A 14,687-nucleotide genomic window follows, 5' to 3' on the forward strand; every position below is an offset into this window, starting at 1 on the left:
AAACAACAACAACAACAACAACAACAAAACCAAAAACACAAGAACAAAAACAAAAAAAACATATCTCAGTAGCAAAGATATACATTATATCAGAGTAAAGGGCAAGAAAAAGTCTTTTCAAGCAAACAGATCCAAGAAGCAAGTGGGAACTATAAACCAAATTTAATCAAAAGAAATGAGGAAGGACATTTCATGTTCATCAAAGAAAAAAATCCACCAAGATAAAATCCTAATTCTGAACATCTATTCCCCAAAAGAAACAGCAGTCACATTTATAAAAGACACATTCCTAAAGCTTAAATCATGTATCAACCCCCACACGTTAACACTGGGAGACTTCAACACTCTGCTCCCACCAATGGACAAGTCAGTAAGAAAGAAACTAAACAGAAATCATAAAACTAACTGAGGTTATAAATCAAATGGACCTAACAGATATCTACAGAATACTTTATCCAAACACAAATGAATATACCTTCTTCTTAGCATCTCATGGAACCTTCTCCCAAATTGACCACATTGTCAGTCAAAAAGCAAGCCTCAGTAGGTACAATGAAATTGAAATCACCCCTTGTATCTTATCAGACCACCATAGATTCATGCTAGAATTCATCAATGATAGAAGCAAACTACAAACTCATGGAAACTAAACAGCTCTCTACTGAATGACTACTGGGTTATGAAGAAATAATCAAAGAATCCAAAAGCTTTCTAGAATTCATTGAAAATGAAGGCACAAATACCCAATGTCCTAGGACACAATGAAGGTGGTGCCGGGAAGAAACTTCGTAGCATTAAGTGCCTTTATGAAGAAATCAGATAGATCTCACACTAGCAACTTAAAAGCATGCCTGAAAGCTCTAGAACAAAAAGAAGCAGACACACCCCAGAGGAATAGACTGTGGAAAATAATCAAACTCAGGGCTGGAACCCAATGGCATCTGATACTCAAACAAAGTCCCCAGGCTACAGAATGTCCACATTTTTATTTGCAGTTCATGTTCATCTTTTTCTATGGCTGGTATGACCTTAGCTGCTAACACTTCTGTAGGGATTTGGCTATGAACTTGTTCTGAGTGAGAAACAAGTGTCTTCAAATCACTTATCCTTTTATTTGTAGATACAAGACATTAGAAAGATGTCATTCTGAAGTGAAATTTGCAGATTTGAGTTATTTTTTTATTGGGATTCCCAGTAATGTGACTACATAGTAGAATAGTAGAGGGTGATATGTTGATCAGCTTCCTATCACTTAAACAGACACCTGTAACAATCAGTTGTGAAGAGAAAGGGTTATGTTAGTCTGCAGTTTGGGAGCTTTGGATCCAAAGCTGAGTCACCACAAGCCTTTAGATCAGTGTAGAGGCATTGCATCATACAGGGGCATTTGTGCAGACAACTTTTCACTGCATCCACCAGGAAGTCAGAAGGACTGAGGGACAAATGAGTTCCACAATGAATATTAAGACTGTGTTGCCAATAATCTAACAAATTCCTATGATCCCCTACCTTTAAGAGTTCTAACACATTCCAAAGGTTTCACCCTGAGGACCAACACAATGGCCTTTGAGAGACACCTACAATTTAGACTCCAGCAAATGCAAGCCTTTAGCCTGTAAGCAAAATACAGACACTGTCAACTTGCTACTCAAAGGCTTCAGTGGAAAGTTTTATGGGAACAGAATGTGCCTTTCAATGTGGATTTACATTTCCATGTATACTGCATTCAAGACATGCATCAAATTATCAGCAACATGAGTATTCCATTTTTGAGCAATTAAGCAATTCTTTGCCACTTTGTTGAATTGGAAGGTAAGATGTCATGCATTTCCCTTCTGAGCCTGTAGCTTTTAATCTTTATGTTTAGTAGGCATAACTTTCTTTTTAAGACAAAGGTTGAGGGTGGGAGACATGATACAAATAAATATTTCAGTGTAGTCCACCAACTTGTAGCATAAGCATGGGATACTTATTGGAGATAAGGTATTTGTTGGTGTGGTTAGGGCAAGGTAAGGCCACACTAGGTAATTGGTGACCATACATACAATAGTCTGTGTCTTTTTAAGAAAACAAGTTAGAATGAGTCAGGAGTTCAAGTGGAAATAGAGGCTGAGATTGTTGCCAGAAGCAAGGATTCTGCCATGGAGCCAAGGGTAGGAGTGTGCTTATCAATAATCTTTTCAGAATTTAATCTTCTGATACTATGAGTGAGAACATTTCTGCTCTTTTAAGTTTTGCTATTGCTTTGGCAGCTCAGAGAAAGCTAATGTTGAAACTGCATAAAATAATAGTGATAATAAAAATAAGCAGTTCAATGAAAGAACAGATTCTTTGGGCTCCATGGCCAGGTCCAGTCTGCAAGGCTGGAAACATCTCCAAGAAGCTCTCGGCAATCCTCAGAAAACTACTGCCCAGGAAAGTGCAGGAACAGTGCCCCGGGACGTCATTCTCAGTTGTCAGCACACTGGGTATGAGTTTTCCAAAACTTCCACAGAATGCTTGGAAAGAAAACTGTTTGCCCACGCTTTCCTAAAGGCAGATGTCTGTGTTTCCCAAGACTGATCTCTGGCTCCGTACTATTTTACTAAGTGAACAATGGAAAGGGATATCTTATAGCTTCATATACATTGGACAGAAGATTAGTGTGTGTGTCAGTCTTCATCAGAAGAGAGTCTTTCTGCAGCTGAAGATAAACAGAGACCTCCAACTGCTAATGTTGTAGAGGTGCAGACTTAGGAATACTAAACCATAAATAGGATGTACACATTACATCCCTCCTCTCGAGGACCATGAATCATTGTGGATATGGAGGAACAAAGAGTATTAGAGTTCTCTCGAGGATCAGAAGTGACAGAATGAACACATACACACATATTTCTGTCCGTCTGTCTGTTTAATATAATATATGCATATTAAATATTAATTATATGCTAATATAATATTATTGTATATAATATATTATTTCTCATATTAAATATTAATTATTAATACATTATTCTATATAATATATTATTTATCATATTAAAAATTAATTATATGTTATATACTCCTCAATATATGTATAGGTATATATGAGGGATATTAAGTAGATTACAAGTTATGACCAAGATAGTCAAAAAATACTGTTTACCAGCCAAAAGTCCAATAATGCAGTAGTTAGTTAGTCCACAAATGTGGCTGTCTCAACTGGTCTTCAATACATGTTGAAATCCTGAAGAAGTAGGCTCTAAAGCCAGTGAAGGAATGAGCTTGTCAGTGAGAGCGAGAGCAAGAGCAAGAGCAAGAGCAAGAGCAAGAACAAGAGCAAGAACAAGAGCAAGAGCAAGGGCAAGAGCAAGAGCAAGGGCAAGAGCAAGAGCAAGAGCAAGAGCAAGAACAAGAGCAAGAGCAAGGGCAAGAGCAAGAGCAAGGGCAAGAGCAAGAACAAGGGCAAGGGCAAGAACAAGAGCAAGAGCAAGAGCAAGAACAAGAGCAAGAGCAAGGGCAAGAGCAAGAGCAAGGGCAAGAACAAGGGCAAGGGCAAGAGCAAGAGCAAGAGCAAGAGCAAGAGCAAGGGCAAGAGCAAGAGCAAGAGCAAGGGCAAGAGCAAGGGCAAGAGCAAGAACAAGGGCAAGGGCAAGAGCAAGAGCAAGAACAAGGGCAATGGCAATGGCAAGGGCAAGAACAAGGGCAAGGGCAAGAACAAGAGCAAGAACAAGGGCAAGGGCAAGAACAAGAGCAAGAACAAGGGCATTGGCAAGAGCAAGAGCAAGAACAAGGGCAATGGCAATGGCAAGGGCAAGAGCAAGAACAATCATGTAGAGAGGAAAAGATTCTTTCTTCCATGTCCTTTATATAGGCTGGCAAAAGGTTTGACACAGAGTAAAAGCAGATCTCCCAATCGGTGAAGATCTGGATTAAAAAGTGGCTGCTCCCACTTCAAATAATTTAATTAAGAAAAAATCCTCATTGTTTAGCTTCTTTGGATTTTGCATGGGTATCCTGTGTTATATTGCTAATATCCACTTACAAGTGTGTAAATATCGTGTATGTCCTTTTGGGTCTGAGTTACCTCACTCAGGATGATATTTTCTACTTCCATCCATTTTCTTGCAAAATTCATGATGCCCTTGTTTTTAATAGCAGTGTAGTATTTTATTGTGTGGAGGAACCACATTTTCTTTATCCATTCTATGATTGCAGAGCATCTGGATTGTTTCAAGGTTCTGGCTATTACGTATAAAGCTGCCATATAGACATAACAGAGCATGTGTCCTGGTGGTATGGTGGAGCATCTTTTGAGTATATGCCCAGGAATGGTATAGCTGAGTCTTGATGGAGAACTACTTCAGATTTTCTGACAAACTGCCAGATTGATTTCCAGTGTGATTGCACAGGTTTGCACTCCCACCGGCAATGGACAGATGTTCCCCTTTGCCCTATATTCTTGCCAGCAGGTTCTTTTACTTGAGTTTTTTTTTTTTTTAATCTTAGCCATTCTAATGGGTGGAAGGTGGAATCTCAGCCACTTTTTAATCCAGGTCTTTGACTTGCATTTCCCTGATGATTATGAGTATTGAACATTTCTTTAAGTGTTTCTTGGCCATTAGAGATTTCTTTGTTTAGCTCTGTACCCCATGTTTTGATAGGGTTATTTGATTTGTTGGTGTCTAACTTCTTGAGTTCTTTATATATTTTAAATATTAGCACTCTGTCAGATGTAGGCTTGGTGGAGATCTTTTCCCAATCTGTGGGCTGCTTTTTGGTCTTGTTGACAGTGTCTGTTGTCATACAAAAGCTTTTCAGTTAGAGGTCCTGTTTATCAGTTGTTGATCTTAGTGCCTATGCCATTGGTTTAAAAAGAAGACATAAATTTTGGTGGGTAGGAAGTGTTGGGTAGATCTGGGAGAAGGGCTGAATATGATCAAAATATGCTGTATGAAAATCTCAAACAGTTATGAAATAAAATGTAACATTTTAGGACTCAAAAACTGAAATGTTTCCATGATGAGTCCTATTGCAGCTCCTTCTACACAGCAAGAATGTGAAAAATCCTGCAGAGGCACTGGCTTTTCTTTGGTTAACCTAGATTACACATGCTCAGAAAAAGGGACAGTAGAAATGGGGTAAACTTTGAGAGAAAGCAAGCCAGCCTTGATGGATGGAGTCCAAGTTTCCAGTCCTAGCTTGATCATGCAGTCTGACTATGTTGAATTATAGTTTTTTCTCCTCTAAAGATGAGAGTCAGAGCCTTTCCCTGCCAATGCTGTAGGTATTTCAGAGACTTGGCAGTAACAGCTATGCCATTTAATGTACAAAGATGTCTCCATCCACCTACAATATTATATACCAAGTTTGTTAAAACCAGCATGAGCAAAGACTGAATTATGTACAGGCACGTTTGAAAAAGACAGATCAAATCTCATATGGTTACAGGATTGACTTTACAGTTTGATCAACCTAATTGTTCTAATTTTTTGAGGGTATGTTAGAAAATCAAAGGAGTCTCTGTTTACAGACTACATAAACTGAAAGAAAATCACATTTATTTCTGTAGAAACACAATCACATCATAGATGTAGAGATTTGATTTCTCTGTGCTACTGAATGCTCTTCTTCTTCTTAATTCACCCAGAGCACAGACAAGTAAAGGCATTTCACTGTGCCGTTATAACAATCCTGCCACATTTGTCTTGGGACATTGTATGTCATTCAGAGTAGAGCAACGATGCTTGCTTACAGTCAGAATAATAGCCATAGGGCTGTGATGAAGGCTTATTATTGACATGTTAAAGGCAAATAAACGGAAACTCTGTAAACAGATATTTGTAAACTTATATATAAAACAAAGTGATATACTCATGCATTTATATATGCATATATGTGTATCATCAATATACAAAATAGGTCCAGTAGCATATACCTGTACACAGGAAGAATGATGAAGACAGGGACAGAGAAAAAGAGAGAGAGTTGCTTTAACAAACCTTATCATTACTGTACAAAAATGTACTTTTCATCAAATTTTAAACTGAAGTTTAAATTAAAAAGTCTATCTTTTTCACAAAGGAGCTGACTTACAACAAGTACACTATAACTGAAGCAAAGTTGTTAGTCCTAAGTACTTGGCATAGCAACAATGTTAGCTTTCAACAGATTGAACACACACATGTGCACATGCATATGTGCGTGCACACACACACACACACCTGAAGAGTAGAATACTTGGTCTAATGTGTGGATTAACACTGTTTTCTATAAATTATATACATGCATGTGTGCATGCGATTGTGTGTGTGCTCGCACATGCACACACATACACACAACTGCTGTGGACTGGGATATGATCTGAATGCATCTCCTAAGGTTTTATTTGTTGGAAACATGGTTTGCAGCATGGCACTGTTTGGAAACTATGAGCCTAGGATGGCACAGCCTAGTGGGAGGTTATTTTGACCATCAGTCTTACAGTCTCTAGATAGGATAAGGTTTTCCTTCTAAATGTCAGTGGAGTATGTGACACTGCATTGTTATCAGCGGTGAGTAAAAAAGGTCTCTGTCTAACACATGTGGCCTCATGGATGTCTGTGATGTGTCCTCTCTCCACCATACTTAGCCATGCTGCCATTGATACTGATTTGATACAGCCAGTGAGACCCTTGCCCAATCCAGAATCATAGTCGTTGCATGTTCAACCTCCAAACTGGTGAGTTCAATAAAACTCCTCTCTTTATTAAGTGCTCAGCTTCTGGTATTTATTTATAGTAACATAAAAAAATCTAATAAGCACACAGCACATGGATATGGAAATGTCTAAACAATGTTCGTGAAGAGATCTTACATTCAAATGACACAATCAAATGTCTGCGTGTTCTACATTTTTTCCAGTTAATTATTTAATTCTGTGGGTTTAGTTTATTCACTTTAGAGTGACTTTTTAGCTCAAAAATGCACTGGCTATTTATTGCAGCTCTATACAGATTAAACAGACTTTCGAAAACCATCCGGTAGTATCTAGTTTCTTGTGTTTTTTCTCATAATATATGCACGGAATGACTTATTACTTGTCACTTATAAAAACACACATTTCCTCTAATGTAGGGAATTTCATAAAACTGTCTCTTAAAAAAATACTACATGTCCATATGCAAGCAATGTGTAAAATAGACTTTGGATATTTTGCCACGGTTTGCAGTATATGTTTTGGTGATTCACGCCAACATTCCATTCCCTTTACCCAAGACATCTAAATTGTTAATGCAGGATATTTTGAAGTCAGAATTTCATCCAGAGCTGTTTTTCTCTCAGATATTTTTAAAAGAGGAAAGGTCAGACCTTCTCAATGAGTTGACCCACCCCATCTGACATGTTCACCAAGGAACACCAACTGCGTCATGCAACCGTTTTCCATTTATTCCTAGTGAGATTTGTGATAGATTTATTTTTGAACTCATAATCTAAATCAAAGAGAGTGAATAGATTATTGAAAACTAGGAGTTGATGCAATATCTGTTGCCTAAGAACGAATTCTTGGCCACAAAGAAATATCATTAGAAGGATGCTCATAGAACGTAGAGCCAGAAAATTTATCATTTGTACCTGTAACTACAAGTAGAAGCATGAGACTGGCAACCTAGAATTGATACTTTATTTTTTCTTAATCAATCATCCCAAGGTGGGGTTAAAAATTTTAGATGGGTGTGTGGCCCCCTCCACTGGGGCTATATCTTTCTACTTGAGGTGATTTCTTCAGATTCAATTTCCCTGCTGCTGTTGGATATTAAAGCTAATGTCATCCCCATTAGGTTCCATGGGAGCCTCTCCTGTCCCTGGCATCTGGGACTTTCTAGTGGTTCCCTAAGTTCCCCACCTCCCACTGCTACTTATTTCTATTCATTCATTCTCCTGGCCCTCTGGACTGTCAATTGAGACTTAAAAGCAGCCTAGCCTTTCTTTTAGGACACGATGAGCGCTTTCCTTCCAGACTTGAAGCTAAGCCATGCACACATGATGGACAGAAGTCTGAAAACAGATTTCCACCACACACTGCTATTCCAAATGAGATGCTATGTTTCCAAAGAGTATTCCATGGAAAGAAAATCAAGTTACTGAAAAGGAGAATTTCCATTCATTTATGGAAGGACAATGCATTCTTTCCAAGAGGTTTTCTGAAACTCCCTCTTCACCCACATCTACAAACAACAAAAGAACAACAATAAAAGGTTTTAAAACTATTTTTACAGAAGAAAATCAAGGACAGCAATCAAAAAATGTGAACCTTTTCTGAAAACTAGAATATCGGTTTTTAATCCAGGGCTATATGAATAAATCCAGAGCTTTAACAGACGTCTTTACTGCTTCATACTTACATGTTTCTTTCTTTCGGTGTTCTATATACATGCTGCTTAAAATAAGTGAAGCATTTATAGTTTAAGTCCTGGTTAAGCATTGATTTTCCTATCCAGATAGAGTGTTCTATGGTCTTAACATCTCATAAAAGTATTTCACATCCCCATCTAAGAATCTAGGAATCTCCCAGGACATAGATTAAAATTTCTCCACTTTGGCCATCTGGTCTTGTTGATACTTGAAGGCTGTAAATAGAAAGTGAACATCAAATTACACATCAGGAAGCCATGCATTTTAGAGCCTTTTCTCATTCCCCCAGCCACCTTTTTGCTGTCAGCCCCGTTCTTTCCACACCTGTGCAATACCCTGCAAAGATTTCCATTACCTCCCTTATTTCTAACCTCTCTAAGGGGCTAGTAAATACTGAGGGTTCCTAGAGTTTCAGTTTCTAACTGTTAAATAATCTTAGAGCAAGGCACTCATAACATCTCAAGTACCAACTTGAGTTAAAGGACAAAAGTCAGGGGTCCTAATGTGGAGGTTAGACCTGTTTATGCCAGCTAATATCTCTGTGACTTTATCAAGTGATCTCTATTCTCTCTGTTTCCATTTTTCTCATTATGAATTAGAGAATGTCTGCCTCTTAACTGCAAAGTTAAAAATGACATGGTAACATACATAAAGTAATTGAAGAAGTGCCTGGTGAAAAGGGCTATGAAAACCTTCACTATTAAAATTAGTTTATTCTCCATATACAATGAGAAAGACAGAGAGAGAAAGGTTGATGATAACTTAATGCTTTTCTTAGAACATTAGCCAACATGTTTGAAGTATTTGCTCAAAGATTTCAAAGTGAATAGTGGATATAAGTTTATTGTAATTCACAGACTATAGACTTTGCTACTTTCATAATCAAAGACAATAAAATAAAAGGAAAATTCATTTTTATGTACTTTGAAAGAACTTGTACTTTCTACCAAGATAGACTGTGATGTAGTCTTAAGCCATTAGAAACAATGATTAAAAACACAATAAAGTAGCAGTTTTTAGAATACCTACAAATATTTTGAAATTAACTGAGAAGAAACTCTTTATAGTAGTTGTAATATACATTATATTTAGCAATGAATATAAAAAATGGTAACAAATTTAAAAAGTAAGAATTAAGAGAAAAATAAATAAGTTAATGAAATGACACACTCTAGTTGTAGAGTTAAAGTCATACAGAATTATTAAGTTATTAGTATATTATAGTCTCATTCCACTTAAATATGAAACCTGTTATTTAATGCAATATCTTTACTATGTCATTTTCAAATAATAAAATATTTCTAAAATTTATGTAGGGAATCATATGAAACACACCACAGAGAGATAGTTTTAATATGCTTTGTATTGTTAAGTAATAAAATGTACATAATTAGACCCTTGAAATGTATCTTTGTTGATGGAAAATAATGGGTAATTAGTCATAGCTTTATACACAGCTTTACAACCAAATACAAGACACCCCAACCACATGCTCTTTGTGTCTTATATGTATTTCTGTATTCTGTGTCTCCCCTGTGTGCTTTGAAGGGCCTGTTATTTCCTGTGTTGTGCAAGATTACACATGTGAGTCTGCTGTGTTCTCATTTGTATTCTTTGCTATGAGATAAGTCAACTACTATATTCTGAGGATGCTCAGGAGAGCTCCAAAATAAAGTTCACAAACTATGTTTCTCAAACACCAAAAATGTATTTCTCATTTATTTAGTTCTAAAGGTTTACATTCATAGTCTTGAGTATTGTTTTGTCTGGGTGGGCCCAGCTCACTACAACATGCAAACTGCTTTAATTGCCTGTGGACACATCCTACCACTATGCACTAGCTAACTAAAATCCACTTGTGTCATGTTCTGACTCATGTTTCCAGACATGATTCTAGCTAAAATAAACTAAAAGCATCTAAGTGACCAAAATTCCTGACCCATCCCTTCTCTCTTGGTTGTGTGAATCAGAATCTCTCAAAATAGTTTCTTTTTTGTACAAGTTCCTAACCAATCTGGCTTGTATTCTATTTTGTATTCAGATCTCTATCAGATTTAATACTTATTAAATGTCCAGGACCACAAGTAGAGTAAGTAACTAATACATAGTATATATCACCCAAATAGTTAATTGTGAAATAAAATTACAATTATTGGCCTAACACATGAGAGATACACTATGATGTATTAGCCCCGCCATTGAAACACAGTGTGTTTCTTGTCATTTGCACAGGGAAGCTGGTATTAAATTAATTTAACAACTTTAGAAGTAGTCTTTGATTCTTTTTCTTCATTAGTTATGAATGAGCAAGTCTTATACTGAGTAAAATGTATATAGGATGAATAACTGGTAATGGCAAAGCTAGCCCTGCCAAAGAATAAATAAGCCAAGGGATAAATTGAAAACAAAATGAAATGAAAAACTGCAGATTGAGAAAATAGATGTGATAAGGAATGGAGGACCACATAAATAAAATTTCCAAAATTATAATTTTGGAAATTAGTGCAAAGAATGGGTCTATGAAAGTAGTTGAAGAGCGAATACTATATGTCCTTTGTGATTTTCATACTATGATTTATCCAAACCCTGTTGTATATAACTTACAAAAACCTTGTGCAATATATGGAACATCCTTGAGCCTGAGATGACATTTTATGAAGCTATTAGTCATCGGAATATCAAAAGCCCTGATAGTGAATTTGAATCTGAACATGCATCATTCTATCTCTTCCCTAACAGTCTTCTCCAGTTGCCTTACCTAAGTGATGAGAAGAGACACTGAGCACAGCAAAAACTTAGTAACACCAGAATAAATGCAAATGGAGAGCATAGACATCTCAACATATTATATGCTTAACCCTTACATTAAAGGTACTCATGGTAATTTTTATGTTTTTTTTTTCTTTTTTTGGCACAGTCACTTGCTCTATTAGGACAATGAATACTGAACTGGTGATATAGCTCAATGGTAGACTGCCTGCCTAGCACTTGTGAGGCTTTCGATTCAATATACAGTACTACACACACACACACACACACACACACACACACACACACACACACACAAAACCTGAATTAATGAGTGAATCAAGGAGTGAATGAATTCATGAGAACAAAAAAGATTGAAGGACAATTTCCTGCTCTCATTTCCCACAGAAATCTCCATCTTTGTGATGGAAGACCATACTTGGGGCCATCCTTTACAAAGGTATGAGATTATTCTTCTACCCTTTCAAGATAGGCGTTGAACCAGAAACCGTACACCATATCATCAGAATACTACGCTGAATGTCTTTTTTTTCTTCCAGAAATGAGTATGGCTTCTCTGTACCTATTGCTCTAGGAATAGATGGATGTTATACTAAAGTCCTTGGGAATCTTATACAGAAGGAAGACTGCATGAGTTGCTACCTATTTGTCTGTCTTTCTGTCTATCTATCATCTAGCCATCATATATCTGGCTTTCTATCACCCACCTATCTATCATCTCTATCTATCATCTATCCATCATCTATCTATCTATGTATCTATCTATGTATCTATGTATCTATGTATCTATGTATCTATCTATGTATCTATCTATCTATCTATCTATCTATCTATCTATCTTCTGTCTATCATCTATTTATTTAACTATCCTCAGTCTATCTTGTGCATATCTACCTATTTATCTATCATCAGTCTATTATCTATCTATTTATTTATCTATCTATTATCTGTCTCTATCATCTATCTATCTTCATCATCATCATCATCATCATCATCACCACCATCATCTATATCCACCGATCCTTATTTATCTCTATCTCTATAAAGAGTTAAGATCACAAGCCAAACATCAATAAGTAATTTTAGAAGTAAATACATGATATAAGCTTAGTTAAAGTTGAAGGGTACATGTAAATGTGTAGATTAGAAAGGCAAAAGTCAAATTCATGAAAGAATTTGTTAGAGAGTTTATCAGGTAGACTGAGAAAAATTTTCATGGTGGTTACAGGGTTTCACACATTTATTTCATAAAGTCATGTCACAAATATTAAATATAAGGGAAATAGAGATCACATTCAAGTCCAATCTCTGGATTCCTGTCATATCTGAAGTATCTCTTATTTATAATTTTCCTAAAAGAAAGAAAGAAAGAAAGAAAAGGATGCAGATTCCTCAAACGCTGTTCGTAATGTATGTGTGTGTGTGTGTGTGTGTGTGTGTGTGTGTGTGTGATGTGCGCAGTACTTTTAGAATTTAGGATGTGTGTAAAATACACTAAAATGTAATTATTTAGGGAAGACATTCAAAACAAATTATACTGCTTATTTAGGTGTTTTTCTGCTCTGTCCATTCTCTGTGTTTTTTGCTTCTATAACAAAAATGCAAAGGGAACTCTTCAGCTTTTCAAAAAAAAATGAAACATCAGATTATCTCATAAAGGAAAACTGTGAAGTTTCCACTGTAGATTTCCAGCCTAAGGAAGAACTCAAGGATTAAACAATAGTCTGCATTTTCATGTGATGTTTGTGAGGAGATCTATCTGTAGTACTCATTCATCCTAGGAGTCTCTTTGCTGTCTTCATCACTGCCAAATGTGTCTTTTGCTCTGGATTCCATCAGTGTGTGAAATCCCTGGGATCTGTCTTGTGACCCAAAGCTTGGAATTTTGCCTTCCTTTGCCTTCCAACCTTGTTGAAGGAATGTCTATTTTCTTTAAAAAACATGGAATTGCTTAGCACTTATCTCTCTTGGTGTTTCCGTCACACTCCTTTCCAGTTTGATAAGTTTTCAAAGTATGAAGTACAGTGCTTTGGTGGACAGACACAAAGATAAGACACTGCAGCACAAAACCCTGCCTAGCCTTTTGAAATAAACCAGGTCCAGACATTACACCACTGCAAACCATTTTCATAGCTGCAAAGGTGAGTTTATCATGCAAACTAGAAATACAGCCTTGAACAACTTAATTTATTCTTATTTAAAAATACTATTATACTCTCCTAATTTATGAAAATGTACAGTTTCTATTCAAATATTTCTCCACAAGAGTATCATGACTTTTACTTAAATGAAATATTAAAACAAGGCAACCATATTGAGGCTTTCACTGATGCATTAGTGCAAGGGTGTCTTAATAAGAGCAACTTTGCTTTAGCTTATGATTGTCTAGTTGTGTGGACATGACAAGCCTTAGAACAGCAAACCAGGGCCTAAATATCAGACTTGCATGCACAGTTATTCATTTACGTTCACTCTGTGCTAAAGCCGTGTATCCTGATGCCTTCTCAAAAGCATGCCTATTTCTATAATATAAATTTATTTCTTTACAGTGGGAGTTTTTCAGAATAATTTCCATGTGACACTGTCACACACTTGATGAAGTTAAACATCTCCTAATGATTAAGTAAAATGAACATATCTAGTAAAATCAAAGGAGCGTGTCTATTAATTAGCAAAAAAAAAAAAAATACCATGTACCTTTACTGGTTCAATTCTATAAACATTTGTGTAAAACAAAATATAAAAGGATATGATATTGTATTCCTGATATTTTAAATTCTTACTTACATTTTGATGTCATTAGGTGTTCCAGGATTTTGTGGAACAAAACAGTGCTGTAAAATATATTAAGAGAAAAAAAAACGTTTTATTTTCTAAACCAGATCTATTCCTAAATTCCTGTCTGAGTGAGGTCTGACCTGATAGGAGCAGATGTGATGTGTGTTCTCTGATTATCTCTAAGCACTGTTCTGTCTTTTGTTCTGAGAGAAAAATGTCTTTAAATACATCCTATTACTATTATTTGTTTTGGTGATAAATTTTTGCAACAGTACTTGTTTGTGTGCGATGGAAATCATCCTTATGAAGGTAATTGTTTTTATTTCAGCTTTCAGCATGCACTTGTGAAGAAATGACCCATCATAAAAAGCTTAGTTACAATCAGGCAATTGCATAGCCCTTGTTTGTTTCTATTCCACTTGACTGTGCTGACTTGTAAATTAAATGGAAAGCAATATTTCCTTTATAAGTGGGTCAAACAAGAAATGTAACAAGGATCATTATGCAATAGATAACTCCCAGGTTCGCTTGTCTTTAGTTACCCTGCCAATGGGGTCATTTAATCAACTGATTAAAGGTCATGATTAATGAAAAGAACATCAAATAGGTTCAAGTGAAGAAGATTTTGAAGAGAGACTGAGAATCATAAAATAAACTTATCAAAAGCTAAGTGTTGATTTAAAGAATATCATGAAAAACTTACATTAGAGACAGAACACTGGAAAGCATCCTTTAAATGTGATAAACTTCTAGGTATGGTTGTCAGTTACTGTGGTTAGACC

At 36.2% G+C, this 14,687-nt stretch overlaps 1 long non-coding RNA gene across 1 annotated transcript; it reads right to left on the reverse strand.

Annotated features, from left to right (window-relative positions):
• Window positions 1–6,928: 6,928 nt before the first annotated feature.
• Window positions 6,929–14,236, reverse strand: LOC116077515. Its single transcript, XR_004113261.1, has 2 exons — window positions 13,915–14,236; window positions 6,929–8,573 (listed from the first exon to the last, which is right to left on the reverse strand). It is a non-coding gene; the product is annotated as an uncharacterized LOC116077515 (long non-coding RNA).
• Window positions 14,237–14,687: the final 451 nt, after the last annotated feature.

This window comes from Mastomys coucha, unplaced genomic scaffold (genome assembly GCF_008632895.1).
Source record: "Mastomys coucha isolate ucsf_1 unplaced genomic scaffold, UCSF_Mcou_1 pScaffold5, whole genome shotgun sequence".
Lineage (NCBI taxonomy): Eukaryota > Metazoa > Chordata > Mammalia > Rodentia > Muridae > Mastomys > Mastomys coucha.